We start from the raw sequence: 13,902 nt of genomic DNA, 5'->3' as shown, positions 1-13,902 counted from the left end.
TCAACTTGTATCGTGACGGATAAGTGAAAAACACACACACTAAAGTTAGATTCAGATCTTCTTAAAGATTGCCTTTAAACACTCAGTACATAAATATTGTGTATACAATGTCAGATTATGTAGACTAATGGCCATTTGTCAATTTGATCTAAAGATAACAATCAAATATAAGGGATATAATATGTATAATTTTAGTTGCTAATCATCGATTAAATAAGTAATAGTGTTTGAGTGTAAAATATAATAATATTTATATATTACTAAAGGTTACATCCACAGACAAAGTGCAAGGGTTATTCAATCGCCAGACAGTTGAAGTTGATATTGTTCCCTCTGTTTATAAATCAACATTACAAACTATTTGTAATCAAATAAGTAACTAATATAACAACAAAGATGGATAATGGATAGCAGTGGAATCCAGTTTGACACCCGTTTCGTCCTATTTGGGTCTCGTCAGCTGGATTTACCTCCATCTCAGAGTTGATGATCACTGTAGGTGTTAAGTCTTGTCGATTGGATGCTATATTCGTTCCTAAGCTATTCTGATAACTATACAGCGACCTGAACACCAGGAAAAAGACGCAAAAGTATGAGAGAGACACTTTACTCCAAGGTTCGTTTTTGTACAGAAAACATGGGTATTTATTAGGTGATAACGTTTGTTAAATCAACATCATATTTCGGCCAATCCGTTAGCGACATGTTATGCTACTGACCAATAGTAGCACGCCACGTTGGAATTCTAGAATGCTCCATCATGCTCTGATTGGCCTCTGGAGGCTCCGTTGAAGTTCTCTGAAAGCCAACTCATCACTAGGACTATCTATCTTTACTTATAAAGCTTATGACTTTAGGCAATTCGACATAGAATGCACATATGCCAACAAGAGATTGATCAATTGCAGTCCTAACCAACAATCGAAAGATACAAGTAAATAACATCCAAATGAATATAATATAACAACAGTTGTGATTATATCAAAACATTAAATAAGATCAAAAATAATATGAATACAACATAAACAACTGATGTCAGTAATAAGATAGAAAGATAAATGTGGTAATGAATGGTTAGTTATATTCAATACACCTTTCATTTTCCCAAAAACTAATCCTTTAATATAAATTGGCATTCATTCTATTATGTATACAACTATATCAATCAACCATTTACATTTTATTCTGTTGGATATATCAAATGTAAAACAAAACATTTAGAATTTTCTTTTCTGGTTGGATTAAACTAGAAAAGAAGCCCAAGGACAAAGTAGGTTAGACAATGCTGGTTGGTGGTGGCCTATTATACTCCATTGGGGGTAATAGGCGTAACTAACTAAGTAAATAATAATATAAATTGACGTTTGATAAGTATATTACTACTAAAGTACAACATACTAAATGGGTTATTTGTTTGTTTCAATTTTGACACTCTAAGCATTTGTTTCATTTTTATTTAATATTGTTCCTTTACTTTTGATCTTTATAGTATTCTGTAAACCATTCCTAGTGAAAAACAATCGCTATTGGCGTTAAACCATGTCAAACATGAGACAGTTATTTGCTGAAGACAATAGACATGTAAAATTCAATGGTTTAGATCATTAGTCAATTGAAGTTAGACCACCATTGAAAACCTGGAAGCACTGGACGATCATTTCGTCCTATAGTAGGACTCCTCAGAAGTGCGCATCCACGATCCCGTTCGCGGGATTCGAACCCATCTCCTTCATTCTCGTCCACGAACGCTTAACCTCTAGACCACTGAACTGGTTCGCATCCAACGGTGTTAATGTCTAACTTTAATCAACCCACGATTCAATTTTATATGACAAATCACAATCCATTATTAACATGTTACAATTTTAAATGACGTACTCTGCCTTAAACCTGACCAATTTTATGGATTATTGATTTGGATATGATAATTATAGAGTACCTGATGAGAAATTTATTGAAAGACAACTTCCTTTAAAAAAATTCTTGGATTATAATTTCCCACAATAGAGATGGCAAAAGCCTTATCCACTGAGGACTTGAAGTTAATTGAATGGACTTAAGGTGACATCCCAATCAATGAAAACAACTACCACACGACGATAAAGTGAACCTTAAGTGGTTCTTACACGTTCAGTTACATGAAATACTTGCTTATAAGGCAGATTTTGCATCAAAGTACTTAATATCGTTCATTGTCTACTCAACAATGTTCAGTGAAGCTAAATGATGTTCTCCTTTTCTTACTGTCAATCTAAATCTCAACCATACATTTCTCAAGCTTGTAAACAGAAAGCAGGCAGGGTGTTAAACTATAGCTGATGTTACTTCGTGTTGAAAACACTAACTCCAATTTGTAAACCTAACTCAGTACTTCAGTTTAACTCTTAATACTTAATCCTAAACTTTATGTATCATAATTGATGTCAGTCACTGCCCTTTTTCTTTACTAGAAGAGATAATTTGAATTTTGAGGGTTAATTATTACTGACAAAGCTGTTATTCCACTGTTACTTTATCACTTTTTATTGATAATCGTCCTATTGTCAGGTGGAGCTTCTTAAGTTGTTGATAATACACTTAAGGTCGTCAGTAACTTACACCTTAATCATATATGTTGATAAGTGACGCTTACCGCGAACCACCGTCCACTACTTTACACCGTTCATCTATTTCTCAGAGTTAAGTTAAAAAAAAAACATTTTTGAAGTCCTTTTGCAGCGATAGTTTATAGCCGTACAGTGACTATTGAAATCCAGATACATTCAGTTGAATAGTATTCAATAAAATAGGCCATATCATTAATACATTTTAATATCGTCTTTGTTTTGTAGTTGATGCTTTTTTAATGTAATGATTCTTTTATAGAAGAAATAATAGGATGTGTTGTTACCTAGTGCGCAACTATTGTATGAGATTAACCTAACCACAATATACAAAGCAACTACTCAAATTTTACATGCATTTAGTTCACTTCAATAAAATATGAAGTTTCGTATTAAGAGCAAATTCTAGTTCAACAAACATTGGAAACCAAGAATCACTTGACGGGTATTTGGTCCTGATATGAACCTCTTCAGTATTTCGAACTTATAACCTTATCAGTGGTTGAAATCAGGACATTCAGGACTCACCGTGAAAGCTTAACTTACAGACCATCAAGTTGAATACCTAATGGTTTAGATTCCTAACTTCAGTGAATGTAAGGTAACAACACACTTCAAGTGAATAATGAAAAGTAAGAGAAATTTAGCTGTCGAATAATTTATTTACAACCGACATTTTTGTAACCCTAATTCTGACTCCAGTTAGATCATTATTGATGATTGTTATCCAAATATACATGTCACTAACCGTTGTATATAACCAACGACTTAATCCGCGTTAGACAATAACGGAATAAAATAAGCCAAATACACGAATGAATTTATAATATGCATGTTTCGTACATTCGTTAATCCGGACAAACAATCAAAGGAACGAAGTGACAAAACGAAACGAATCACAGAATGTCGTTGGGATAATCGAAAACCAAGTGACGCGTAGCGGAGAAGGCAAGTGAACCAATTCGATTTGATCGAGTGTAACTCAATATTTATAGTCAGATCAAAAATAAGTTACAGATGAGTAATTAATAGGGCAAGCAATTAACTCATATACGATTATCTAGACATAGTCAGGGTTAATAAGCGAATAATCAACATGGTCAAAATATGGCTTGTGAAGAATGAATACATTGATCTGTCCAGAAGCTAGAATAACCTATATAGGCTTGATATAGTACTAGCCCCTACAACACCCAATATAACCTAAATAAATACCAAGTTACATCAGTGTAAATTTAGTCAAAATGTTACGAAATTCTCATACAAATATTTTAACAAAAAATTATCCCAAATATTATAAGCAAAGATGGATAGTGGATAGCAATAGAATGCAGGACGTGCATTTCGTCCTATTTCGAACTCGTCAGCTGGATGTACCTCCATCTCAAAGTTAATATTCACTCTGGGACTTGAACCTAGTACCATTCGCTTCAAACGTTATCGCATTATCCACTTAGCTAATGAAACGCGCGTCCTGGATTCCACTGTTAACCACATTCCTCCTTTTCTTATAATACTTGTGAATTAAGGTTATATCGAGGCAATACGCACAATATGCACATATACCGATAAGGGACTGATCAATTGCAGCCCTAAACATCAATAGGAAGTTTCAAGTAAACAATACTAAGTGAATTTAAACTTCACCCGATTGCACAAACAGGTGGCTATCAGGACTCAGTAAATAAGTGGATAACGCGATGGCGTTTGAAGCGAACGGTATTGGTTTGAAGTGCCAGACAGTGAATATCAACTGTGAGATGCATGCACATGCAGCTGACCAGTGACAAATAGGAGGAAACGCGTCTCCTTCATTCCACTGCTAACCACTATCCATGTTTGCTTAGAATGCTCGTGAATTAATGTGATATGGAGGTAATACGCACAATATACTCATTTGCCAATAACAGACTGAACATTTTTAGTCCTGAATATCAATGAAAAGATTGAAGTAAACAGTACCAAGTGAATTTATCTCAACTATTGTTTACGATAATCATCAATAAACATAAATGTTAACGGTATAATATATATGAACCATTTATCCATCATATAATGTATAATTAAGTAGTATAATAGTGAAGGAGAACACAGATGAGGACAACCGAATTATATTTGGCACAACATTACAAAGTTACTTGGTAAAATAGAAAAATCGTACTATAATACTTAGTTTGCAAAATAGTCAATAATTGTCTCGAACTTCATTGTTCTTGCATTTCCATACTAATTGCTTTCTATTCCCACTCTTCCTCTCTTGATCTTCCTCATCTTCTGCTGCCAGACATTACATTCCTGACTCGTGTTATATACTACTTATATCAATATAAGTAGCACGCACCACAGTATTATGTTACAAAGATGAAAATAACGTTCTGTACATTTACGATTTAATCAATAAGTAGATTGAACAAATAACATTTCCCATATTGAAAACAAAGAAAAAAATGTAAAAAATAGAATACAATATTGAATTGTAAAGTTGTAAACATGACATCATGGATATAAATGAAGCTTCATAGGTGTTTTTGTTTTTATGTTTCATAATTGATTAACTGACAAGTAAGATAATCCATATGATTGTGGTTCATTTCTTGGAATAGAACTGATAATATGAATTTCTTTGGAAATATGATCCTTCATTTGATCATTGATTCTATTAGTTTGAATTCATGCGAATTTTCACATTTCTGTCTAATTACATTCATGTTTTAGTATGTGACATCGTTGAATATCGGCTCATTGGTTTAGAGGTTAACTGTTCGAGCGCTAGAATGATAGGTCCTCGGTTCGAGTCCCTCGAAGCGGGATTGTGGATACGCACTGTTTAAGAGTGCCACGATAGAACGAAACGGACATTCAGTGCTTCTAGATTTTCCATGATGATCTAGTTTCAATTGACTCATGTTCTAAATTATTAAATTACATATTTTTTTATTAAGAAAAAGTCAGAAGTATTAAAGAACGTAGGCTTTCATTGAACAGATTAGTTATGGATTGCACTGGAATCCAGAATAAGCGTTGTTCCCGATTTAGAGTTCTTCAACTAAATCCAACTACATCCCCAGGATTGGAACCTAGTACCTTCAAACTTTGAATGAGTCATCAACTGAGCAACCAAATTAAGTTAGCTGCTCACCAATGGGACCTGCATTGTATATATAATTATAATGATTTCAGATTGTTACGTTGTTAATCTATGGAAATATCCCAACAGTTACTGAGCAAAAGTCAATCGACAATAACAACAACAATCCGTTGGTCAAACATTATCAGCAATCATCTACTGTGGGAGAGAAGAAACCAGATTCCAGCAAAGGACGAAATCAGAAAGAAGTGTTGCAAGTGGATAGAACACACATTGAAGAAAGCACCCAACTGTGTCACAAGGCAAACCCTCACATGGAACTCTCAAGGCTAAAGGACGAGAGGAAGACAAAAGAACACATTACGCCGCGAAATGGGGACAGACATGAGAAAAATGAACAAACTTAGACAAAACTGGGAAGGCCTAGGACAGAGCGGGTTGCAGAATGCTGGTCGGAGGGCTATGCTTCATTGGGAGTAAGTCGTAAGTAAGTAAGTAAGTAAGTAACAATCGATCTGTGACAGAAAAGGGTATAGCAGTGAACCATTCATAAAGCGAAAGCTTACGGTTTATAGAATTAATTAGGGAAAAATCTAAATTTTGGTGGAGTTTTTTTCTCTGACCTGGATGGTTTGGTTGTAGAGCTTTCATCGTTCTTCTGAAAGACATCATCAGCACAAACTTCAGATAGAATGTTAGTGTTTTAAAAGCTCAGAATTAGGTGAAATAATGTTCCCAAAAGTAGGTTTTGATGTTTTTCGTGGCTTCTTTATTTCTATGTTCACATCATCTAGGAAAAATCACTGTGCCTCCAGATTTTCCATGGTAGCCTAGTTTCAGTAGACTGACGAATTCAACTATAAAATCACCAAAATCTTCACATAACTTCGGATGCTATTGAATATAGTTTATTTCACATTACGAGAATCAAATATTCAAAACAAATAACATACTCGACAAGTGGCTTTTCCTTTATCAGAAAACAAATGAATACAGATAATCTAATAGTTCTCCTTACTCCATCATCAAATCGAATACTGAGCAATATATTGCACAAGCAGATGGCTATCAAAACTCACTAGCCAAGTGGATAACGCGATAACATTTGAAGCAGACGGTACTGGGTTCGAGTCTGAGATGCAAGCACATCTAGCTGACCAATCCCAGATACGACGAAACACGCGTCCTCGATTCCACTACTAACCACTATCCATCTTTGCTAACTAACCAATATAGTTTATTTTACATTATGAGGATCAAATATTCAAAACAAATAACATACTCGACAAGTGGCTTTTCCTTTATCAGAAAACAAATGAATACAGATAATCTAATAGTTCTCCTTACTCCAACATCGAATCGAATATTGAGTGTTATAATCTATCAATTGAATTGATGCCTTGAGTACACTGTAAATATGTTTCTCATCTTGTCAATAATCTGTGTCATTTTTCTAGTTTAAAGATGAGTACTTGATAAGGATAATCAATGTGTATGTAAAACGTAAATGGTCATCAATTATGTGACATCGTGTTGTCTTATTAATTATTCACGTAATCGAATTACTTTCATTGTCAATTAGAACGGTGTTTGAGTGAGTGAGTGGGTGAGTGAGTGAGAGAGCAGGAAAAGTTTGTTTACTCAATTGTGAAACGAAATTGTAAACTTCCAATCACTACTCATTCTAATTGAATCAATGTTTGAAGTGGATTATACTCATAATGGCAAGCGAAAATAATTGAACATCCGACAGATGTAATTATCCTGGTTTGTTGTTTCCGTTCGACAGTTGGTCAATATATTTTTGTCATACATATCAATTTGACATTGAATGTGTTGTGAAGTTGATTGTAGTAATTTCAAATTGAGTATGTTTAGATGGAAAGAGAAGTAGATCAGTCATTTCAGATTGTAAAGACACATTTAGTCGACTTGTGAATGAACATGAATCCGAGTAAATAGTGTTGTGACTTTAAGTCAAGCTAATTATCACGTGACTAATTCGCCAATCGAACTACGACTTATACAAACTTAGTACTGTGTCAAACGAATGACGTTCGACCATTATGGGCAGCCCAGTGTTTTTATCAGTCCTTTGTTTGCCTAAGCCATCCAGTTGAGTCCAGAACATCAGTACTAGCCTCCACTATGCGAATCATTTATTTCAAACATACTCGGTTTATATACCGACCAAACACATCGTATCATACCATAAAATAGAAAATAACATTTGTACAAGATGAAGTCAGAAAGTGTCAGTGAGTGTGGGAGACTGTAATCAATAAACTGAACATAACTTAAGAATAGTAAATCGTATTATCATAATAGTCTATGGGTTAAAATGAAGCTTATAATAAGAGGAATATACGTATACATGTAATATAGTCACTTAATAGTTATAATATTAGTCAATTAATAGTTCTCATAAGTTACGTATAATTTAATCTTCATTAGGATATAACAAATAGAAGGTCTGAGTATTTCTAGTTTCGAGGAGGAGGATAATGCATTCAGATGGAATAAATCGATTGTCTGAAAGATGATTATTGTTTATCAATCTATCTGAAATGAGATCCTTTTCCCTAATTTTCGTAGTAATAATAATCATTTGAACTGTTGACAAACAACATCAAATCAACATGTACTTCAATCATGTTACACGAATACTTGAGTTGAGAGAAGGACAGAACTATTCTTGGTACTTCCTATTGATTGAGATCAGATGTTTATAATGTATGAGAATATTCTGACTTGAATATTCAATGATGAATTGACCCCTAGTATTACTGTTCCTTCAGGAGAGATGATCGTGATAATTTTTAATTTGTTTCATACTACTTACTATTGTCATTAATTTATTGTACAATTATCGCATGTTTACCCAATTAATTGCTTTTCCATTTAAGATTCTAGATTCCTGTATGTGTATCGATGTAACTATCTAACTTGAAGTATCATTACAATCATGAAGAAGGTTCCACTCATCATTATTTCGATGTGAATTCGATGAAACATTCGTTTGGTATTACTTGTATCATGTAAAACAATGAACATTACACTACTGTAAGTTCATAGTGAATACATATCAATGTACCTGTTATTAGTGAATACAAAATCACCAAATGAATATGTGACTTCTATGATACAATCCAATGAACTCAGTGAAATATCTAATTTGTAATGATTTCTGGTTAGCGTTTTTTAGCCAGTTAGTTTTCCACGGGATGGGATCGCTAACCCCATGCCCAACCTTCCTCCTTTATCCGGGCTTGGGATTGGCAGTAGCCCCCGGAGGGACTCCAAGCGGAGTTAACTTGTAATGATTAGGATTTTGTCTTGTGGTTGGACTTAGTCGTCAGATATTCCTTATCTTTTTGTTTAGTGTTTATCAATGAATGTTAACGAGACTTACCTATAATTTTAAGGAAAACATATGCTCTGTTTGAGATTCTAATTAGCGTCAAACAATGACATAGTTGGACATGTCATCACTGACATATTCAATTCATGAACAATTTCTTGTAAGATAATTATGTATACACTGAGTTTTAAATGATTACAGTTTCTGTTACTTCTTATTATTAACATGCTTTATGATTGATAGAATAAATCAATACCGAAACTACAACAACATGACTTTACTTAATATTCAATGGGTAATCAGTTTGGCTGTTAAGTTCCAAACTATTTCCTGTACAATATTGCAATTGTGTTCTATTTATTGAATCTGATAGTATACAACAAATGTATCAAGTGTATGTAGGTCTATACTGTAGACCAATACAAGGCGGTGAAGTTGAATTATAGAGTTTCACTAACAATTCGGGAGTAATAATGTCTATTATAATGAAATGTTTGTAAATGTGAGTGAGAATGTTTAGTGATCTGTTTGACAGTAAACAGTATGTTGAGATTACATGTAAGATTGATTGATATTTTGATGGAGTTTTGTTCTCTTAGCTGGATGGTTTCATCGTGGAACTTTCATCGTTCTTCTGAACGACATCATCAGCACAAACTTCAGATATACACTGACAACAGAAATTCTATCGAAGCACCAGATAAGTATAATTGATTTTGTTGCGTCCTGATTTTGAACAGGTCTTCCAAATCATGTTGAAATATTATACTGTTCATAATTCAATCGAGATTAAGATGTTTTGAATTCTATAACTGAATGTTTCATTATGAATAGTAACAAAGTATGCCTTCTGAATAACAGACGAAATAAAGAAACAATGTTTTCAGTGAATGTGAATAGGAAATGTATGTCATCATACAGAGTATTAATGCTATGACTGATAGTGAAATGAATTCACTGTTTTGTTAACTTATTGTGAAAGATAGTAAGAATCCGAACGAATGAAGATGTGACGGCTAGAATATAATTTACGAACGAACTAATCACGTATAAGATAACAGGTCTCGGAGTTTCGCGCGAAATTCACTCATTCATTTGGATAAATAGAGTTTTGGCTTTATTGCAGATGTCAGTTAGTGATGAAAACCTCCCAAATCTAATTCCTGACCTTCATTATCAACTGTAAATTATATTTCTAATTCCTCACACAGGTTTATAACCCTCGTTTGGTCCTGGTTATTAAGTGGACATTCTCAAGGTCAGTCTAGCGTCACTCAAATGTTGTCCATCTTACAGATGTGACCAACAATGAGACTGTTCTCCAAATTTGCTCTAAGTATTTTATACATCCGTTTAGGAATATTCTGTTTCTTTGTGTTATGATATGTAACTTATGATACAACAGTGTGTACAGTCAAATGATAACCAAATATCTAAATGGGATTATGTTGGCATGCTGGGTCCCCAGTTATTACTCGGTGAACTTCCTATGTTTATGATTTAATTGTGAAAATTTTACGTCTATTTATTTTCTCATAAAAAGTGCCCATTTTTACATCCACTTTGTGTTTCTCATCTGGAAGGCTCTTTCATATCATTGGTTCGTTCCCGCTTTAGGTAAGCTATTTGTGACAGTTTCCAAGGACATTTCTGTGTTATATATATTATGCATGATTCGAGTGCTTGTTTCTCATTCTTGAGGTGTGAATATGGAATTATATATTTTCCTGACTGAATCTGGCCTTCTCCGTTTAGCTAAGCGTGCTAGATGCAGTGGAATAGCTAAGCTTGTGCTAATGAAGTATTTCCGATTTTCGTTACATTTATCTGTCCTACGTGATATCTTGATCTCTCGAACAAAGCAGATTATTCACGTCAAATAGAACAAGATATTTCAATAGTATTTTCTGATACTGATCGTGTGAGGACAGCTAACGGGTGAATTCGATGAAGCTTTAAGAAGCTCAGAAAGAGCCGAATATATTCCATCGAATCATCTTTTGGAAGAATATTCCAGAACCCATACATGTAGCTTCCCTATTGGAAAAATGCTGATGACTTCTTGTATGTAGATTGGAGGACTATAATAATGATTTTATTTTTACAAAAACTATAAACACCTGACAGTTTTGTACCATAATTGACACCGTTTTAGAATAGCATTCGTTCCACTTATCTCTGGTCTTCTAATTTGCGACTTTGAAGGGTTTTAACGTTCGAGTGCTCTATTTGTACTCTGTATGATAAGAAACTAGTTGTCATCTAATACAGTTTTCAAAAAAGTATTCAGTTTATATAAAAAAGTTTTTACATTCATTTAATCTTATTAAGTGACATTTCTAAACCCTAACAATGTTTTGTTATTATTAGTTTTTTGATTGAGATCATGGATCGATTGATGTTAGGCTATCATTGAAAACTTGTTTCTTCCCGTTGTCGGGCTCTTTAGGAGTGCGTATCTATGGCCCCTCTCGCGAGATTCAAATTGAGGAACTTCGGTCTGGCACTCGAAAGATTAATTTCTAGACCACTGAGCTGGTATCCAACGGTGTTATTGTTTAACTCTCAACTATTAAAAATTGAACAAATGATGCTTTGAACAACAATTAAACTATTCTTTTTCTTCATCCTCTGTTATGTTCAAATTTCGAGTAAATTTTATCTTAATTATTTAGGAAGTTATTTATTTATCTGTGATATAAACTTACTTCATTCCGGATGAAATATTTCCTTTTTTTAGTGAATATATTATGTACTATGTTTGGTTAAAAATGGAATGAATTGAAAGCAGAGATGGATAGTGGCTAGAAGTGGAATCCAGAACGCGCTATTCATCCAATTTGAGATTCATCAGCCTGATGTACCTGTATCTCAGAGTTGATGTTCACTCCAGGACTCGAACCCCTTACCGTTCGTTTTCAACGCCATTGCGTTATTCACTTGGCTACAGAATCTTGATAGCCACCTGTTTGTGCAATGAGGTGAAGTTCACTTAGTGTTGTTTACTTGTGTCTTCCTATTGTTACTTAGGACTAGCCACTATCCATTTTGCCTATAAAGCTTATAACTTCAGGCAATATCTAGGCAGTCCGCATAGGATTCACATATGCCAATAAGAGACTGATCAATTACAGTCCTAAAACAACAATGGGAAAATACAAGTAAACAACACCAAGTGTAATGGATTAAAATTTATCAGTAGATTATTACTTTGATTTTCATTGTTTTCAGTTGCTATTGGGAACGAACAAACAAACCAATGAAAATTATAATTAGAAATAACAGTGGAATCTAGGATTCGAGTTTCGTTCCGACTGGGACTCATCAGTCGGATGTGCCCTCATCCCAGATTTGATGACGTATATATTAAGAAAAACAAAACATAAAAAAGTAGTAATTTAAATATGTAGTAGTAGCAGTAATTGTACTGCTACTACTGCTACTACTAATCATAACAATAGTAATAATAATAATAATAATAAACTGTTATAATTACGCGTAGAGTGGTATAATTATTTTACTACTACCTAACTTTGATTTCCATTTATATCGTTAAACGATCAAAGGAAATTAAGCTGTTGATTCATGTGGATGATTCAGTTGTCAGTTAATCTTCATCATGACTTACTTACGCCTGTCACTCGTTGTGGAGGATCATAGGCCGACCAGCAGCATTGTTCATCCAATCATGTTCTGGGCAATGTTTTCCAGTTGATGTTCATTCTTTACATATCTGCTTCCATTTCCTACCTCTTTTCCACTTCTTTTCAGTTTACAATAAGATCTAACTCAATCATTAGTGTTCAAGTAAAAAGCTTGTACAAAATTAATGTACTTTTCTTTGTTACACCTTTTAACGTACATTAATCGAATGAATAAGCTGAATGATAGCTGAGTAGTTAATGAGTATAAGAAACGTGAAAACTAAATTAAAGAATTGAAATAACATTAGAACTTGTCGGTAACTAATTTATTGTGTATAATGGTCATTGTAGAATGAATGCTTAGATGTATCCTTATTGTGTTCAAGTTTAAAAAAGGATGATTATTTAAATTTGTGCAATGCATTAGTTATTGATTTGTATTCCATCTTGAACCAAACTGTCCAGTTGCAGATATGAAGTTGAGACAGTGTGTCGAGAACTGACATGATGTTCTGATATTAAACAATTGATTGTTTTATATTCATCTGTTTAAAGTTGAGCAGTATAATTCTTGGACGGATATTTAGAATGTTATTGTTTTGTACGGCCAATATAACTTACTAGACAAGAATAATTAACCTTATAAATACATAATGATGTAAAGCAAAGCTGTGGGTTCATCTTTGACATTTCGACAAATGAATAAAGAGATTAGAGATGACAATAAAAAGCTTAAGAATATAACATCAGATGGGTTTTGTGGATATTATAGTAATTTCAATGGTTAAGATCATGAGTCAGTTGAAGCCAAACCACCATGGAAAACCTGGAAGCACTGGACGGCCGTTTCGTCATATTGTGAGACTCCTCAGCAATGCTCATCCACGACCTTTAACTTTAACGGTATTTCTATGTTTTTATTTTATATCTTCAGATTTTTTTAAAATGGAGTTCGTCTTTTCCCTTTGCAAATAATAGAAGTAAGATAGATTCAATGTAACAACCTTAAATTCTATTTACTTGTATCTTTACATTGTTATTTAGGACTGCAATTGATCAGTCTCATATTGGCATATATGCATCCTGTGCGGACTGCCTCTATATTGCGTTAGATCACATGCTTTATAAGCAAAGATGGATATTGGCTAACAGTGGAGTTGATGAGTCTCAAATAGAACGAAATGCACATCCTCGATTCTACTATTA

This window comes from Schistosoma haematobium, chromosome 3 (genome assembly GCF_000699445.3).
Source record: "Schistosoma haematobium chromosome 3, whole genome shotgun sequence".
Taxonomy (NCBI): Eukaryota; Metazoa; Platyhelminthes; class Trematoda; order Strigeidida; family Schistosomatidae; genus Schistosoma; species Schistosoma haematobium.
The sequence above is the reverse complement of the archived record's forward strand: the minus strand, read 5'-3'. Positions refer to the sequence as shown.